General features: G+C 48.5%; 1 protein-coding gene across 3 annotated transcripts in view; it reads left to right on the forward strand.

Annotated features, from left to right (window-relative positions):
* The window catches only part of FBXO34 (F-box protein 34), a 55,643-nt gene that overhangs the window by 28,414 nt on the left and 7,511 nt on the right, over positions 1-19,718 (forward strand). For 2 of the 3 annotated variants that reach the window (XM_081860908.1, XM_081860909.1), the window contains exon 2: positions 3,926-4,004. The gene's annotated coding sequence lies outside the window, so the exon portion shown is untranslated. Of the gene's footprint in view, positions 1-3,925; positions 4,005-9,445; positions 9,694-19,718 lie in introns of those variants that run through there. The other variant, XM_081860910.1, reaches the window with a different exon arrangement.

Below are 19,718 nucleotides of genomic sequence, written 5' to 3' on the forward strand. Positions count from 1 at the left end.
GCGCCGTACGTTGTTCTCCTGGTATCGTTCTGTACAAACGTCACACATCAGACGCTTCAGCTGCCCAGGCAAGTTCAGAATCCGGAATAAAGGCTTCCGCACAAAATGTGTAGACGTAACAGGATCGGGATGAGCTGTGCTCATGTAGAAGATGCAGGGCGGTTAGAATAAAGGACTTCTTTGCACCGTGCGTGGCTAAACTGTGGAGTTCTCTCCCACAAGAGGCAGTGATGGCCACCAACTTTGGATGGCTTTGAAAGACAAATTCATGGAGGATAAAGCAATTGTTGGGTAGGAGACACAATGGCCGTCTTCCTCCACACTGTTGCAGGCAGTAAATGCCTCTCGAATGCCATTCGCTGTGAGTAATCCCAAGTGAGGAGGAGAGTGATCTGTTCTTGGGTCGTGCTTGTGAGTTTCCCATTGGGGCATCTATGAAAACAGGATGCTAGATGGGCCATTGGCCTGATCTAACAGAACTCAACTGTTGTCATTACTTTTAGAAAGATGTAAGTTTCTGGTCCTCAGCATGGCAGAAGTGGGAGGAGTTTCTGGTCCTCAGCATGGCAGAAGTGGGAGGAGATCTATATTTGTCTGTCTGTCTGTCTGTCTGTCTGTCTGTCTGTCTGTCTGTCTATTAAGTGGGAGAAGATCTCTGTCTGTCTGTCTGTCTGTCTATCTATCTATCTATCTATCTATCCATCTATCTATCTATCTATCATCTATCTATCATCTCTAGCATTTTGTTGCCTTCATCAGAGGAGCTCAAAAGTGGCACATCTGCCTCACAACAGCCATGTGCTTTAGGTCTGGTTGAGAGCCAGTGATTTGCCACAGGTCATCTAGCTAAACTAAGGAGGAACATCAGTCTGGGTTCAAGACCTTTGCCGATAAAGCCCAAGGGAAAGCTGTACTGCTGATACATTCTCTTCCAGTGCTTTGAATTTTTACATTTTTTGCCGAGGGTTTTTATTGGGCTCCATTGTATTTTAAGTTTCCTTTGGTTAAGCGTCTTACGATGCATGTCGCTATTTAAATTTAAAATAAGCACAGACTTTGTTTCATTGTTGAACTGACTCCTCACCATTGGGAAGGTCAGGACTTTAAATGATGAAACGAAGAATGAATGTTAACCATTTTGCTTATGGAGCTTCTGAATTTGCATAACAGGATCTTGTCCGATAATGTTTTTATTCCAGGTTCTGAAATACCCTGATAGGAGGGACTTGGTGGTGAGAGCTTGTAGAGCCATGGGGCAGGAATGGGAATGGGGAGCATGCTGCTACTGTGGCTCCAGTCCTCACTATGGGACCGAGTCCAGAGGGTAGCATTGGGAGAGTGCTTTTTGGCCTCCTGGTGGCTATGCTATTTTATTTTATCCCCAGTGCTATTTAGTCATAGAACTGTAGAGTTAAAAAAGACCCCGAGGGTCACCCAGTCCAACCCACTGCAATGCAGGAATCTTTTGCCCAACATGGGGTTTGAACCCACGACCCAGAGATTAAGAGTCTCACACTCTACCAACTGAGATATCCCAACTTCACAAGGTAATATGTATATGAAGTTGTTGGGAGAGGTCATAAGGATTTTGGGGACAAGGTGCTTTAGCTGCACTGATGACACCTGGCTGGATTTCTCCATAACATCTCAATTGGGAGAGGCTGTGTAAGCCCTGGGCTGCTACCCTTTGTGGCCTCCTACTTTCTCTACCGGCCACCACTGGCCAGGGTCCTTGAAAAATGGAAGTGCCCTGAGCAGCCTCTGAAAGGGGCTGGTGATGTCAGAACCTGGACTCCGTCCAGGCAGAATAACTAAGGAGATAGTTATCAGCCCAGAATAACTAAGGAGATATTGTTGTCCCAATTTTCAAAAAGGGGAAAAGAGAGGACCCAAATAATTACCGCCCAGTCAGTCTGACATCAATACCAGGGAAGATTCTGAAGCAGATCATTAAGCAAACAGTCTGTGAGCACCTAGAAAGGAATGCTGTGATCACCAATAGTCAGCATGGATTTTTGAAAAATAAGTCATGTCAGACTAACCTGATCTCGTTTTTTGACAGAATTACAAGCCTGGTAGATGAAGGGAACGCAGTGGATGTAGCCTACCTTGATTTCAGCAAGGCATTTGACAAGGTGCCCCATGATATTCTTGTAAAAAAGCTGGTAAAATGCGGTCTTGACTATGCTACCACTCAGTGGATTTGTAACTGGCTGACTGACCGAACCCAAAGGGTGCTCATCAATGGTTCCTTTTGACAACCATATGTCAGGAGTGCTCTGATGGTGTTTCCTGCTTGGCAGGGGGTTGGACTCGATGGCCCTTGTGGCCTCTTCCAACTCTATGATTCTATGATTCTATGAAATCACACACTCAAGGTTTTGGGGTGAGGTTGTTGGCATGCAGAGAGCTGGGAGGTCAGCTGGCTAGCCCTGGCTGGGCCGTCTCCTTCCAGCTGTCCCGCTGCGAAGACCATCACCTCTGCTCCGACGTAAATCAGCGACCTGGGCTTCTGAGCCAGGGCACACTATCCGCAGATCGAACTGCGCACACAGAATAGGTGTGAGGCTTGTGGAAGCATACTATAACTACAGATTTATTAATCATAAATCAGGACAGAGAAACATGTTGTCTCTCTCCCTCGTTGTCTCAGAGAGAATGGGAAAAGCAAAAGCTATACACAACTGAAGTTCCCAGCAAGCTGGTCTGGAATGTAAACAGACATGTGACATGCAACAGTTCCAGACGCCTGCTCCTTAAGGTGGAATGGAAATGTCAACAGAGCTTCTGCTGCTCTGTCCCAGCTCCTGCCAACCTAGCAGTTCGAAAGCATGCCAGTGCAAGTAGATAAATAGGTACTGCTGCGGCGGGAAGGTAAATGGCATTTCTGTGTGTTCTGGTTTCCATCACGGTGTTCCATTGCACCAGAAGCGGTTTAGTCCTGCTGGCCACATGACCCGGAAAGCTGTCTGTGGACAAACGCCGGCTCCCTTGGCCTGAAGGCGAGATGAGCGCCGCAACCCCATAGTCACCTTTGCCTGGACTTAACCATCCAGGTGTCCTGTACCATTACCTTTTTACTCAAGGTTTGTTCTTGATTTGCTGCTTGGTTTTTTTGTCTGGGGGAGACAATCTGTGTAAATGGCAAAGAGCCTCCCTCGCCATTGAAACATGAGGAAGGGGAAGAAAACCTCATGTTTCCCTGAATCACTGGAAGGCTATTGTTCTAGGGCTGCCCCTGTAGGGTCGTGGAATAAGCTGGCAGGACTGGGAAGGGCTATCGCTCTGTGGAAGAGTTTGCCATGCTTTGCATGTGGACTGTCCCGGGTACCATCTCAAGCATCTCCAGTCAGAAGGCTCTGATCACAGGTGACCAGGGGGAAGGGACCTCTGCCTGAGACCCTGAAGAGGTGTTTCTAGATGAACCGATAATGTGGGTTGCATGAATAACGCTGAATTAGCCGAAACAATGGCATTTGGGGCATTTCTGTTGTGTGCAGTGATTTTGCCCATACACTGGGTGTAGTATGATGATGATGATGATGATGATGATGATGATGATGAGTCCATCTGACTGGGTTGCCCCAGCCATACACTGCATATTTTGCAGTGGTGTTTTGTGGCTGTCCTTGAGCTTTCTGTGTCAAGGGGAGCTATAAATATCCAGGAGACGAGAGGTTATGGCTGCTCTTGCCTACCGTAGCTTTTGGAAATTCATTGCCCTCTCTTTCCACTTTGAGTTGTCATTCCCAACACCCTCCAGAGGGAAGAGGCCTGTGATGTTCTGGGCGGCAGTGCTTTTAATACATCTGGTTGATTGTGTCCTCTGGTAATTTTTATGATGTGTCCTTTTTATAAAGATGGAATGTTTGCTGCCTGCTAATTGCTTGCTGCCCTCTAACCTCCCCTTCCTTTTCCTTTTCAGAAATGCCCTTCAAAGGATTGTGCCGAACACCGAGGGTGCTGTGATGTCTGAAACTGCGCAGAGGGGCTTCTCCCTGAAGGTACTGCTCTCAATTTGCCCCAGCGAGGTGCCTATGTGCAGCTCTACGTATTAGTTTTTGGCATTTTGGGGGGTGCTGTGCAGAAAATCTCTTCCTATTTATACAGTTTGGGTGCTGACTTTTTTTAAAAAAAACAACGGGTGGGGTAAGGGATCTTTCATTGTAGCAAGAGACTGCTTGGGAGCTTCCTTCTGTTTTCACTTTACAGTGGTGCCCCACAAGACGAACGCCTTGCAAGATGGAAAACTCGCTAGACGAAAGAGTTTTCCGTTTTGGAGGTGCTTCGCAAAACGAATTTCCTATGGGCTTGCTTCGCAAGACGAAAATGTCTTGCGAGTTCCTGCGGGTTTTTCCCCCTTTCCTCCCCTTTTTCTAAGCCGCTAAGCTGTTTATCCGATAAGCCGCTAAAAGCCGCTAATAGCGCTAATCCACTAAGCCGTCAATGGGCTTGCTTCGCAAGACGAAAAAACCGCTAGACGAAGAGACTCGCGGAACGGATTCTTTTCGTCTTGCGAGGCACCACTGTACATATTCCAGTCAAAAGGTATACTCGGATCTGGTACTTTTTAAATATTAATTGATTGATTGAATTTATAAACCGGCCTATACCTGGAGCTCTTAGGGCGGTTCACAGTACAAAACCAACAACCCAATAACCTCCCCCTCAACCCCCCCCCCCATTTTAAAAGGCCATAGGATGTCAATAAAATCAACCGAAGGCCTGGTTAAAAAGGAACATATTTGCCTGGCGCCTAAAGATGTATAATGAAGGTGCCAGGTGAACTTTGCTTGGGAGAGCATTCCACAGACGGGGAGCCACTTTAGAGAAGGCACCTTGTCTACATCCTTGAGCCTTACCAACTAAAACTCATCCAACACAACAGGACTAGACTGTGCTCTGGACAAAAGGCCCTGTACAACCTGGAAAAGCTCTGCTGGATGACATAATGAGCATGCAATGGAGGCAGCAACGTATGCCTTCTTTGCTGCCTTCACTGCCACTAGGTAGGCTCGATAATGAGCCCTTACCAGTGTTTGGTTGCATTCATTCAGATCTCTCCTCCACTTGCGTTCAAGCCGTCTTCCAGCTCATTTCCTTGCCCTAAGCTCTGGAATATACCATGGGGCCAAATGGGCTCCACAAAGTGGGAGACGACGCTCAGGGGCGATCGTGTTAATAGCCTGAGCTGTTCGGGTGTTCCAGAGGTCAGCCAGGGCTTTGACGGGGCGCCAGTCATATCACCCAACACCCCCCCCCCAGAGCTGTTTGGAATCCCACTGGATTCATCAGCCACCGAGGGCGGACCTTCCTAATAGGCCCCCCGCCTCTGTGGAGGGGAAAAATTGCTGACAGCCTAAATCTCAACAGGAAGTGATCTGACCATGACAAAGGACTGGTGTCAATGTCCCCCATTTTCAAATCAGCCTCTGCCCAGTTGAGAAGACAAGGTTCAGAGTGTGGCCTACCATGTGCATTGGGCCAGTGACATGTTGAGACAGCCCCATAGTTGTCATGGCGGCCATGAAGTCCTGAGCCGCCCCAGAGCCAGCTGCCTTGGCATGGATGTTGAACTCTCCCAGAACCAGCAGTCTGGGAGTCCTCAGCACCACCTCCATGACCAGCCCTGCCAGCTCAGGCAGAGTGACTGTTGGGCAGTGAGGTGGGTGGTAAACTAGCAGAATCCCTAATCTGTCCCGATTGCCCAGTGCCAGGAACACACACTCTAGATTCCCCCTCCAACTGGACAGAGAACCTGGAGATAGAGAATCTCTACTGACTCCCCCTCCCCAACCCTTGAGTCTGGCCTGATGCTGCAGTGAGTACCCAGCTGGGTGAGACCAACTCCACCCTGCTCACCCACCCAGGTTTCAGCGAGACATGCCAGATCAGCCTCTTCACCCATAATCAGATCATGGATGAGGGAGATGGTTTCCTGGGCTGACCTGGCATTCAACAGCAGCAGTCGCAGACCCGAGGGCTGGATGATATGACAAACACAATTCCCCAGGTTGGGGGAGGGACTGGCACACGGCACAATCACTAACTGCCTGTGCTGTGTGGCCCTTACGCGGCCTGCCCCTCCTCCCACGCCATACCTCCCCCTACCCAGAACCACTGAAATTGGGCCTCCCCCTGCTCTCCACCGCTCCTCTCCTTCCAGGAATATCCCACAAAATGCCCTTAAAACCCAATTAAAAACAGTTAAAACACTAAAAAGACCAATTTAAAAGGATATAAAAATCAAATTAAAAGCAATTTAAAAGAAAAAGCCCTCTTTGCTCAGCAGCAGCAGCAGCAGCAGCGCTTATAAAACCTGTCAGGCCCTGCCCTGGGCCCGGTGGAGAGAGGCAGGAGCAGGGCCCTCAGGCTCTCATTTATTTATGACTTTTTTCTTCCAAGGAGCTGTCCAAGGAGATGTATGTGGTTCTCCTCCTCTCTCTCTTTCATCCATACAACAATCCTGTGAGGTAGGTTAGACTAAGAGATGGTGACTGGCCCAAGGTCACCCAGTGAGCTTCATGGCTAAATGCGGATTCGAACCCTTCTCTCCCAGGTCATGGTCCAACACTCTGAACCATTATGCCACACTGGCTTTCATGCAGAAGGGAGCTGGACACAAGCAAATATTACAAGTTCAAAAAGGCAAATACTTTCTAGAATGGAACAGTAAGATGCATGTCCCCAGTTTTAATTCAGGAGAAAATTGGACCTTGGCTGCCTGAAATCTGGGGAAACTGTTGTTGTTTAGTCGTTTATTCATGTCTGACTCTTGGTGACCCCCTGGACCAGAGCACGCCAGGCACTCCTGTCTTCCGCTGCCTCCCGCAGTTTGGTCAAACTGTACTCAGTGCAGTTGGGGAAACTGTACTCAGTGCTTGTTGTCTGCGTTGGGATCTTAATTAGTAGAACTTGGGAGAAGCTGATCTCCAAGAGACAAAGAAATCGCTGGTGAAACTCACACCCTCTCTCCTAAGTGTTGCACATCTGCTACCACTGCTGCTTTGTTGTTGTTTAGTCGTTTATTTGTGTCCGACTCTTCGTGACCCCCTGGATCAGAGCACGCCAGGCACCCCTGTCTTCCACTGCCTCCCGCAGTTTGGTCAGACTCATGTTTGTAGCTTCGAGAACACTGTCCCACCATCTCGTCCTCTGTCGTCCCCTTCTCCTTGCGCCCTCCATCTTTCCCAGTATCAGGGTCTTTTCCAGGGAGTCTTCTCTTCTCATGAGGTGGCCAAAGTATTGGAGCCTCAGCTTCAGGATCTGTCCTTCCAGTGAGCACTCAGGGCTGATTTCCTTCAGAATGGAGAGGCTGGATCTTCTTGCAGTCCATGGGACTCTCCAGAGTCTCCTCCAGCACCATAATTCAAAAACCACTGCTGCTACGTGAGCAAAAAGAGACAGTCTTCAGGCCACCCATTCAAGCTGCTTCATTTGGAGAGGTCACATGAGAAGCTTATTGTGCAAGCTGTTGAATCTGCCTTACGTTGGCGGGATGAGTCCTGGGTAGATCTGAGAGCTGGCTGGCTGAGCTTTGTAGTTTGCAATCAGCTCAGACTTCTGTTAAACACTTCTGTAGTTGCCTGAGGTGAGCAAGACTCTCCTCCAGGTGACCAGATGGAGCTTTGTAAAACTGGAAGTGCATTGGGGTTTGTGGTGTTGGTGTCATGTTGTTGTTGGGCCTTTGATGTGCTACAAAGTTCTGTTGGCAGCTGGGTAAGTAAGTTTTGTGGATCTGTTTGCAAGGCTAGCTCAGTTTCTTAAGTTGTGTGATGGAGTGTCTTGGCTCAGCCCTACTCAGATCCGTGACTCAGAAGTCATGCCCTAAAATCCCAGGTGTGTAAGAGATGTCTACAGTTCCTCAGTCATGAGGAGAAGGAGTACTTGGTTCATACAGCATTGTAGATCTTGTTTCTAGAGTTTTTGGGGTACAGTTCCCATCATCCTTTACCACCGGTCCTGCTAGCTAGAGATAATAGAAGTTGTAGACCAAAAGCAGCTGGAGACCCAATTTTGGGAAACCCTGGTCTAGATTCCAGCTCTGTGATTCTGTGAGCTGTTCCCAAAAGCAAGTGAGAGAGAGTATCTGGAAAGTAAGGTAAAGGTAAAGGATCCCTGGCCAGTTAAGTCCAGTCAAAGGCAACTATGGGGTTGCGGTCCTCGCCTCGCTTCAGGTCCAGGGAGCTGGTGTTGGTCCACAGATAGCTTTCCAGGTCACGTGACCAGCAGGACTAAACTGCTTTTGGTGCAATGGAACACTGTGATGGAAGCCAGACCACACGGAAACGCTGCTTACCTTCCCACCGCAGCTGTACAGTGGTGCCTCGCAAGACGAAATTAATCCGTTCCGCGATTCTCTTCGTCTAGCGGTTTTTTCGTCTTGCGAAGCAAGCCCATTGACAGCTTAGCGGATTAGCGCTATTAGCGGTCTAGCGGCTTTTAGCGATCAGCTGAGAAGCGGCTTATCAGCGGAACAGCTGATAAGCGGCTTAGCGCTTAGGGAAAGGGCAAAAAAAAGCGGGGGGGAAACCGCGGGAACTCGCAATATTTTTTCGTCTTGCGAGGCAACCCCATAGAGAAATTCGTTTAGCGAAGCGCCTCCAAAACGGAAAACCCTTTCGTCTAGCGGGTTTTCCGTCTTGCGAGGCGTTCGTATTGCGGGGCACCACTGTACCTGTTTATCTACCTGCACTAGTTTGCTTTCAAACTGCTAGGTTGGCAGGAGCTGGGACAGAGCAACAGGAGCTCACCTTGTCGCGGGGAATAAACCGCTGACCTTTCTGATCGGCAAGCCCAAGAGGCTCAGTGGTTTAGACCACAGCGCCACCAGTGTCCCTAAATCTCGAAAGTAAACCTAGATTTAAATGGCAGGTAGACCTTGAGTCAACCAATATTCTGGCCCCTCATCTTGGATCCATAAAGCTTTCTATGTTCTCGTCTTCTTGTCTACATGAATGACACCAGCAATTTTTGTTTGCAGCTGTGCAGAATTACATAGTGCTCTCTCTTTCCCTGACTCTCCGTCTGACATCCCATGTCTTTCACACCCATGTTCACTCACACATACACACACAGAGTCTGGAGGGTCTACAAAAGTAGACAGGACCCTACAAGTTCCCCAGTTGGGCTTTACCTGGAGATGCTGAGTTTGAACCTGCGGCCTTCTGCGTGCAAAGCTTGGGCATGCTCTGCCAGGGAGCGACGGTCCCTTTCTGCACAGGAGGCATTTTAATTCCCCAGCCTGCCACCGTGCAACAGGTTGCTTTCTGTCTGGACAAGCCTTGCCCAAGAAAAGGCCTGCAGTTGGGTGTAAGGAGGGGTCTCTGAACCCGTCTGTGCTTCGCTCAGGCAGGAGCCGGCTCTGCTGCCTGAAGCTGCCGTGGTTCCAGAACACGGGGTTCTCCGCAGCCCCCATCATTCCCATGGTAACAGGCTGATGTCACATCTGGTGAGTGACGTGGTTTCAATGGCTGGATGACGCAGGGCTCGCGCGTGGCTCAGGTGGAGGAGCAGATGGACTTTTTGCTGGGCTGAGAGTCCCCTGGGAAGGGCGAGAGGCAAGCAGGGCCGTTTCCTGCACTGAGGACTGAAATTGGGCTTGCTAAGAGGAAAAGGTGAATGTGTGAATCGGCTGCGTTTGCTTTCCTGCCTGTTGCTGACCGACCTGGTAGAGAGGATGGCATGGTGCAGGTAAAACCTTTGAAAACAAGTCTTTATTCAGTGCTGGGCATAGGTGGAGAGGAGAGGACCTTTTCTTTGTCATCTCCCAAGTTTCTGTTTGCTTCGGGGGGGGGGGGGACTTTCCAATGTCGTCTTGTTTTAATTCTGTTCCAATTGCCTCATTTGTTCTCTGAGCCACTCTCTTCCCCGCCCTGCCTCCTCCATTCTCTCCCCCCTCTCCTTTTATACTTACTAGGAAAGGGAACTCTCCCCTGCCCTCTGTGCAACGATGGTCACATTTTCCTATATCCTATGAGCAGATTCCAAGATTGCAGAGTGGGGTCCCCACCCATTTGATTTGGCGGCAACCTTTCGCTCCCATGAAAGCAGGGGCCGATTGTTCCAATTCCCTGTGTATATGTGCTTTGGCAAGGCTTGAAGGCACTTCCAATCACGGCTGCCCATTGTTGGCTTGCAGAAGTGGCTGCGAATGAAAAGGGTGCAGCCCCAGGGCAGTAAAGATTATGGGATTGTTCTCCTCCCTGCCCTGCCTCCCTTGCCCCTACTACTACTTGTTTCCATGACATACAACTTTCCCTTCAGCACTTCCCTTCTGGGACTTCAGTCCAAAGACCACTGCTTGGTAGTGGACAGGAATCTTTGCATCTCTCTGCCCCCCCCCCCACCCAAAAATATTTTTTTGTTTGCTCTCTTTCTTTTGTGACCACGTTGGGGATTTCACAGGTGCTGCCCTTGGCCTCATTCCTACGTTTTGGAAGTTTTTTTTTTATGCCAAGACTGCTTCTTGGTTTAAAAATAACAGCAGATATCAAGGTATTGAAATAGCGCACAGCTGAGTCCCATTTTCACACGGCGCATCGTTGAAACAAGGGGACTCGCTCCTACGGGAGGTAGTGATAACAGCCATCAACTTGGATGGCTTTAAAGAGGGATTGGACAAATTGTTGTTTAGGTGTTTAGTTGTGTCCAACTCTTCGTGACCCCATGGACCACAGCACGCCAGGCAAATTAACGAAGGATAAATTGGTAGAGCATACGATTCTTAGTCTCAGGGTTGTGGGTACAAGTCCCATGTTGGGCCAAAGGTTCCTTCACTTCAGGGGGTTGGACTAGATGATCCTCGTGGGCCCTTCCAACTCTACCGTTCTATAATGTCTATGATTCTAAGGGCTACTAGATGCAATGGCTATGCACTGTCAGAGGCAGTAAATGCCTCTGAATACTGGTTGCTTGAAACGGCAGAATGGGAGATGTTCTGTTGTGCTCAGGTCCTGTTTGTGGGACAGGCCACTGTGAGAACAGGTTGCTGAAATAGACAGGCCTTTGGCCTGATCCTGCAAAGTGCTTATTCACTGGAGTCGCTGAACTCAGACCAGAATACTGGTCTGAGTTTAGAGCAGGGGTCAGCATCCTTTTTCAGCAGGGGGCTGGTCCTCTGTCCCTCACAGCATGTGGTGGGCCATACTATATTTTGGGGGGGGGAATGAACGAATTCCTAGGCCCCATAAATAACCCAGAGATGCATTTTAAATAAAAAGACACATTCTACTCATGGAAAAACACACTGATTCCCAGACCGTCTGCAGGCTGGATTGAGAAGGCGATTGGGCCGCATCCGGCCCCCGGGCCTTAGGTTGCCTACCCCGGTTTAGAGCATGTACTCTACCAGTGAGTATGTAGCCCTTAAGAGCTTGCTAAAAAGCTCCAGAGCTGGATGGGCAGCTGAACAATATCCCTGGCATTTGGGCTTCCCTTTTTCGTGATGCAAAACCTCTATTTTAGAGCAAAGTCTAACCAGTTCTAGCTGGATTGAGCAGTCTGCTTGTTTTCTGGGATTCCTTTGAGTGAAATGTACTTCATTTAAAAAGGAAAACAAAAGGAGAAGATGAGTCATGATTTGTGAGCACGGTGTTACATGATGAGTGATCTTTGCAGTCCTGTCAACAAAAACTATGTAATTACTAAGAAAAAGGGCTCCAGGTTCAGCAGTAGATCACCTGTGAGATTGCAAAGAGTTTGCAGGATGTTTACCTCGAAGTTTGTGTGTTATTCCTCCTTTCTTCCTTGTTCCTGGTCTGGTGCCATGAACCGATATTCTAGTGGTTTGATTCTCTGCGTTTTGGGACGGGACGGCATGTTATAAGGAATCTTTTAAACCCCAGACTTTAAAGGCAGTTATTTCCAGACTTAACGAGAGGCTTTCATACTCTGAAACGCAGTTTGTGCTGTACTCTTGTGTGTATGTATATGTGAGATTACTTCATTTCAGAGGGTTGGACTAGATGACTCTTGGGAGTCCCTACTCTTGTCCCTTTCTAATTCTGTGCCTCTGTGGCTAAACGCATTCTGGGGCAGAGTAAAGTCCACTTTGCTCCTTCCCCAGGTCCTGCAGATGCTGTACTGCCTAGAGCTAAGCCATGGCTTGACATAGCACTGTGTCAAAGCTGGGACCGTGGTCCGTCTCCAGCTACAGCTCGTGGTTTGTTTGGACTGGAGCAGGAGAAATCACAGCCCTGGGTTTGCACGCAGTGCTAAGCCAAACCATGGCTTAGCTGAGGATAGCCGAGCAGCAGCAGAATCAAGAAAGGGTCAAAGCAGCCAGGATTTTTCCCTTGAGTGCTAACCTGCTCACTCATTCACATTTAGCCATGTGCTTCCGTGTGAAGCTGGTCATTGTATGAAACTGATTTAGTGATTTTTACTGTGTTTTAAGAACCTTGCTTGTACACCACTTTTGAACATGGGGAAGAAGTTTTAAATCAATGTCCAGTCTGGTGTTGAACTACAACTCCCATCAGCCCCAGTGAGTGTGGTCAGTAATCGGGGATGATGGCAGTTGTAGTCTGGCAGCACATTGGCTACTGTGCTATACTAGAGCAAGTCTGTGTCTACACACACAAACACACACTGAATCTTTCCTGGGACCCATAGCTGGTTCTTGGTTTCTCTGCAGTTAAAAAGAAACAGTTCTTTAAAAAGTGGAGTGCATATTTCTTGCCTTTTAAAGACAACAATCCTGAACTGGGCATTTTTTTGTAGCTATTAGTCCCCCCCCCCCCCCGTGTGTGTGTGTGTGTGTGTGTGTGTTTTTGCAGCGCAACTCCTCTCACAGCCATGGGCTTTTTGCTGGTGGTCCAGCACATTCCTCTGTGGATTCCCCTCCCCCTCCCGCCTCCATTCTTCAGGGTGTGAGGCTCTTCCAGTGACTTTCCAGATACTTGTCAGTGTGAGCTGGGAGGGTGTGTGTTTTAGTAGTGGTGATGAAAACAGCAACCCCCAGCTGGAAAACTGTCAGCTCTCCAGTATCGGTGCTGTAAAACAATGCTGGGATCACCCAGAATGGAAAAAGCAAGCGGCTTGGATTTCTACACACACACTGACACACTCCTTGGAAGAAGTGATTTGCACAAAGTCTTGCAGAATGTTTATTAGGGGCAGTGAAGACACTTGGAGGTTTCTCTGTGCCTCTTCCTCTCTCTCTGGCCAGTCCCAGCTGGGAATCATAGAATTATAGCATTGGGAGGGACCCTGAGGAATATGCAGCTGTCCCATACAGGGGTCAGACCTGCAGCCTTGATGTTAGTAGCACCATGCTCCAACCAACTGAGCTATCCGGAATCTCCCACAGCTGTGGGGAACATGCAACCCTCCGGATGCTGTCAGACTCCCACTACCCCAGCCAGTATGGCCAGTGGCCCTGGGGATGATGGGAGTTGTAGTCCAACAACCTCTGGAGGGTTCGTGGTTCCCCATGCCTGGTGCATGACAAAAGGAAGAGGCTGCGTGTGTACAACGTATGCACACGACACTCAAATGGAAGTGGCCCCCTTGCTACAATGAGTGAGTGTGAGAGAAGGATACAACAGTGATTTATTGCTTTCTCCTTTTTAGAGGTGGGGGTTAAACTAGGGTTACCAGACGTCCCCGGTTCCTGGGGACAGTCCCTGGATTTGCAAATCTGTCCCTGGACAAATTCCGTCTCCAGAATGCCCCTAGATTTACAAATCTGTCCTGGGAAACGTGGCAGCGGCAGCCTCAGCAGCCCGGAGCCAGCCTGGTAGCGCAGTTGGCTCTGGCTGGTTTCAGGAGCTGCTTGCTGCCGTGGCGGCCGACATTTTTCCTCGCCGGAAGTCCCCATATGATGTGTTCCAGGAGGCAAAACTTCCAGGAGGCAAACTGGCAGGCGCCACAGCAGCAAGCAGCTCCTGAAGCCAGCCAGAGCCAACTGCGCTACCAGGCTGGCTCCGGGCTGCTGAGGCTGCCGCTGCCACTGCTGAAGGGGAACTGGGGATGTCTGGTGGTACAGATCTCCTGCCCCTTTCACCCTTTGTTTTGACTGATCAGGGGAGGCTTGGGAGTTGTGGGCAGGCTGCCGTTGCCCAGTTTGTTAAAAACCTCTGCGCATTTATATTTCGCAGGGTGCAAAAGAAGGGCTTTGCACCTTTATACAATATGCATGTGTGCTTGGGCCCAGGATCTTTTTTCCATGCAGGGAATCATCCTGGAGAAGAGTGACTAGTGGGGGGCCACAGGGTTCTGTCTTGGGCCCAGTCTTATTCAACATCTTTATCAACGACTTGGATGATGGACTTGAACAGCTCTTACTGTCAGGAAGTTCTTCCTAATGACTCAAGGGCATCCTGATCAAATTTGCAGATGACACCAAACTGGGAGGGGTGGCTAACACCCCAGAGGACAGGATCACACTTCAAAACGACCTTGACAGATTAGAGAACTGGGCCAAAAGAAACAAGATGAATTTTAACAGGGAAAAATGTAAAGTATTGCACTTGGGCAAAAAAAAATGAGAGGCACAAATATAAGATGGGTGACACCTGGCTTGAGAGCAGTACATGTGAAAAGGATCTAGGAGTCTTGGTTGACCACAAACTTGACATGAGGCAACAGTGTGACGCGGCAGCTAAAAAAGCCAATGCAATTCTGGGCTGCATCAATAGGAGTATAGCATCTAGATCAAGGGAAGTAATAGTGCCACTGTATTCTGCTCTGGTCAGACCTCACCTGGAGTACTGTGTCCAGTTCTGGGCACCACAGTTCAAGAAGGACACTGACAAACTGGAACGTGTCCAGAGGAGGGCAACCAAAATGGTCAAAGGCCTGGAAACGATGCCTTATGAGGAACGGCTAAGGGAGCTGGGCATGTTTAGCCTGGAGAAGAGGAGGTTAAGGGGTGATATGATAGCCAGGTTCAAATATATAAAAGGATGTCACATAGAGGAGGGAGAAAGGTTGTTTTCTGCTGCTCCAGAGAAGCGGACACGGAGCAATGGATCCAAACTACAAGAAAGAAGATTCCACCTAAACATTAGGAGGAACTTCCTGACAGTAAGAGCTGTTTGACAGTGGAATTTGCTGCCAAGGAGTGTGGTGGAGTCTCCTTCTTTGGAGGTCTTTAAGCAGAGGCTTGACAACCATATGTCAGGAGTGCTCTGATGGTGTTTCCTGCTTGGCAGGGGGTTGGACTCGATGGCCCTTGTGGTCTCTTCCAACTCTATGATTCTATGATTCTATCTTTTGCCTCACCATCCCCACTACTGACTCCCTGTTGCTACTTAGCTTCAAAAAAAGGGGGGAGGGGTCCCTGGATTCATTGAAAAAAATCTGGTAACCATAGGTTAAACATTCACAAACAGCCACTCTTGGTCTAGTTCTGAAACAACTGCAGGTAGCCGAGAGTGTAACTTGCCCAAATTCTCCCTGTCGTTACCTGAAAGTTAGGTGGACGCAGAGTCTGGGGTTGGTGATGGGCATGGGCTGCGTGCTTCCTGGTCCTATTTTCCAGCTCTTTTGTATGTTCTTCCAGACATCAGGGGGAAACCAAGATCCCCCTGAACCTGCTAAGTTTCACGGCGGGGCATAGGATCACCTGGTGACGAGGCAGAGTAACAGATGAGAGATTCTTACTTGTCCTTTGGCTTCCTTGAATTGTGAGTGCACTGTTCACAAGGATCTGTTTCAAACGCAACCTTGGAGCATCAGTTTGCACTGTCCACCTGCAAGCCATCCCATGTAATGTAATTTACGTGGCAGTGTGTGGATGTGCAAACCAGCCATAAGGTTCTCAGAATTCATACAAGTGTCCGAGGCGATAGGAAGATGGCAAGCTGCCTCACATTGAGTCTAGCCATTGGTCCATCTAGCTCAGTATTGTCCACACGGACTGGCAGCAGTTCTTGTAAGGTTTCAGGCAGGGAATCTTTTCCAGCCCTACCCGAATATGCTGGAGACTGAGCCCTGGAGTCTTTTGCATGCAGCTCTGCCTCTGAGCTGCTTTTGACCTTCCTCACAGTGTTTCCTGGGCATATGCTGCCTCCCAAATGTATGAATGGTTCCCAGTTCCTTTTTCAGCTCTTAAATCTTCCTCCCTTCTTGCTGCATTAACAGCTTGGCTTCCAGAAGCAGCAGAATCCAAATGCTGCCAGACTGGAAATGTGTGTAGATTCAGTGTTTGCAGTGACAAGTGCTTTGCCAGCTCTTTGAATCAAGGCTTGAGGTGTCCCCCATTTTGCCTTAAAAACAGGTTATTCAGGAGGACGCGAGAGAGCAAGTGGGAAATAAAACCTCAGTTATCAACATTCCTTAAGCTGCAAGTCACTTTCTGCTTTCGATGGAAAGTTAGCAATGTGGAGAGTGGCTGCTTATTTTTCTCCCAAAGCCCCTGATCTGCCTGGAGGTGGGCACTGCTGCTGTTCTTGTATAGTCCTCCCGGGCATCTCCTAAGCTTTGGCCCTAGTTAGATTTGAATCTCAAAAGAACCTAGTGACTTTTTGAAAGGCCCATCAGGTTGAGATGCTTTGATTACCAGAACAAATAGAACATTTAATTGAATATCCAGGTTGAATGTCTTTCATCTACCACATCAGGCCACCCTGAAGCCTAATTGGGTGCATACAAATGGCACGCTCTATCAGCCATGAAGCGGTGCTTTTGAAGACATAAGGTATCAGAAGACTCCTTGTTTCTGCTGTTACAGAGTACAAAGACCGGCTGCCTAGAACAGGCATGTCCAAAGTCCGTTTTGGGGGCCTAATCTGGCCCGCCGGTTGGTTTAATCCAGCCCCTCTGGTGGTTTATTACGTGGGGTAAAATCCTTAAAAAACCTCAACAACTTCAACCCTTAAAAAAGGTCAACAACTTTGGTTGGCCCTCACAGCCCTTCATGTCATCAAATCTGGCCCTCTTTGAAACACCACTGGCCTCGAAATTCTTACTTTCTGACTGAGGGACCTTTACAAACGACCTGCAGCAGTGAAATGGTTGTAAGGAGCCTCCAAACTCTGTCACAGGTGATGGTTATACATGCTGGCATGCGTGGCTTCAGGCATGTGGGATTGGAGAGCCTTGGCCAAACCTTGTGGCCAGTTGTAGCTGTGTGTGTTTGTGCAGGTGCAATGTTTCTGTATGGCAGGGGTAGCTAATGTGGTGCCCTCCAGATTTTGCTGGGCTGCAGCTCCCATCATCCTTGATCATTGGTGTCCTGAACCCCGGTGTACCTGGCAACCAGTCCTGCTGGTGTATACAGTCCCAAGTAGTCCAGAAATACGGTCCAGGTTCAATGCAGCAAGCCAAGTCCAAAGTGCAACAGTCAGGAAACGCAGTCGAGGTTCAGTTCAGTGTCACAAACCAGCAAGACAATGGGGAAGAGGAAGGGGATCCCAGCAAGGGGTGCAGTCGTGATTGGTACATTCTGGGGCAAGCTGGAGATGGAGAAGGAGAGGTTGGGGGCTTGGAAAGTACTCACAGGGCAACAGAGAAGGGCAAGGTCAGTGCACATGGACCAGGGGCCTCCATCTCTGTGAACACGCAAGCAGGAATACAAAGAAGGAGGAAAACAATCTGTAGAAAGAAAACTCCCATAAGAACCTGTAATTAAAAATACTGATGCCTTCCCCTGAGCTTTTGATATTGCAGAACTTAAGCATGCTCGTAAATCCAAAGTTTTGTGTCTCTTTTGCAAAAAAAAAAAGTATACTTTTGTGTGTGTTCTGCTCTTTCCATTGCATAGGGAGCAGTGGCAGGTACACTCTAGGACGGTGTTTCCCATACTTGGGTCTCCACTGGTCCTGCTAGCTGGAGACCCAAGATTGGATCTGGGAGGCTGAGGCAGGCAAAGGCCCACAACCCAGCTCCCTAGCTGGCCAGGTGGGGCTCATTAGCTCTGGGAGGAGGGTTGTGATTCCTCAGCTGGATTAGGCTCAGGACAGGTGAGGTTCCCACGGCCTCATCAAGCCCAGATGCTGCAGACCCAGCACCTCAGCTCTGCTCCCCTTTTAAGCCTCCTTGACTCCGAGTCTGCTCCCTACATCTCAGAACCTTCCGAGTTTGTGGAAACGGGGCTCCCTCTGGTTCCTGTGCACTGACCCCCATTCCCTCACCATCCTCTCTTGCCCCGTGAGTACCACCTACACCCCCAACTGCTCTCATGGGGGCCTGAAGGGGTCTTTTCTTTCCACCGAGTTGTATCCCCTGCTGAATTCCCATTGCCTGCTGGAATGAATGGAAGAGTTCAGGATGCAGAGCAACCTTCTGCAAAATTGGAACCAGTTTGAGGACGGTCTTGCGCTGCTTCTTACGGGAGTAACCATGATGGAACAATCAGGCTGGGGACGCAAGCCCATTTCATCAGGTACACGAAGGTGGCATTTTAGTTGGCAGGTATAGAAAGAAGAAAACTTTTAAGGTGGGAGTTGAATGAGATGCAAAAATTACAGCCGGTGATAATTGGAACTTAATATATATGTTAAATAGGCACACCTTTAAGCCTTCATAGTGGCAGATTAGCGATTGCTACTGAGATGATTGTATTAACACCTGCACATTTGCAAGAAACAGTCCAAGATAACTCAGATATTGCTATCTGTGTAAGCAATTAACACATGTGGTGTGATTAAAAAAATTGTTTGTCTCCAGTTAATCCACAAGTGATGGCATTAAACGTCCTGATGAATTTGGCAGTTTCATGTTGTCCTTCACTTGTTCCAGAGCAGCCACCTACAGAGTGTCCTGGGAGGTTGAGATGTTCTCCCACTAGCTTTTATGGATATTGCCATTCCTGATGTCCAATTTGCGTCCACTCTTCAGCAGGCAAGATCCTACACAAAGTAGTGGGTGAGGGGCAAGAGGGGGGAAATTGTACAAAAATTAGGCTGCCCTCATGGCTACAACATCAACCTAATTTTTGTCCCTCCCCCCTCTTTTTCTTTTTTCTTTTTATAAAGTCTCTCCTTTACTCTCCTGCTTTGAGTAACATTTTTTCCTGATGAAGAATCCAAAAGCTTTGCCACTCTTTTGTGACAGGTTGGTTAGTCCCATAAAGTTATTGCTGAACTGTTGATTTTCTTCTCCTTATGGACTAGTACCTTTATTTTTTACCCCCAACCCATACACACACACACACACACACACTGTATTTTTCGCTCTATAACACGCACCCGACCATAACACGCACGTAGTTTTTAGAGGAGGAAAATCCGTAGGCATGCCACCCGTAGGCATTCCCTCCATAACACGCACAGACATTCCCCCTTACTTTTTAGGAGGAAAAAAGTGAGTGTTATGGTGCAAAAAATACGGTGTATATATAGTAACACAGGGATGTGGCTAAGCAGAAAAATTAAATAAGGGTGACTTTCCAGGAAGAAGTGAAGGTGGCAGGGCTTCATTTTGGTGCTGAGTTCAGTTGCTTTTCACAGGGTGAGATACGCTAACCACCTGCTCCCATTTGATTGAAAACACACACGCATATGGGCTGTGGCTTAAAAGAGTTTATTTCCAGAAAAACACTGCAGATAAGAGGCAACACAAAGGACAAGATAGTACACTCTTTTTTAGAACTGGCCTTCCCCTACACAAAGGAGGTGTGAGTGAATTTCTGTCGGCAAGAATGCCGTTCAGCGTCTCATCTGTTCCACAAAGATAACGCACGTGAATTTGCCCCTTATCATCATCATCCCTCAAATGGAGAGTCATTTTCCATCTAGCCAGACAGGGTACAATAACACAGAGTCTATCAC

Source organism: Podarcis erhardii (genome assembly GCF_964252035.2).
Source record: "Podarcis erhardii genome assembly, chromosome: 1".
Classification (NCBI taxonomy): domain Eukaryota; kingdom Metazoa; phylum Chordata; class Lepidosauria; order Squamata; family Lacertidae; genus Podarcis; species Podarcis erhardii.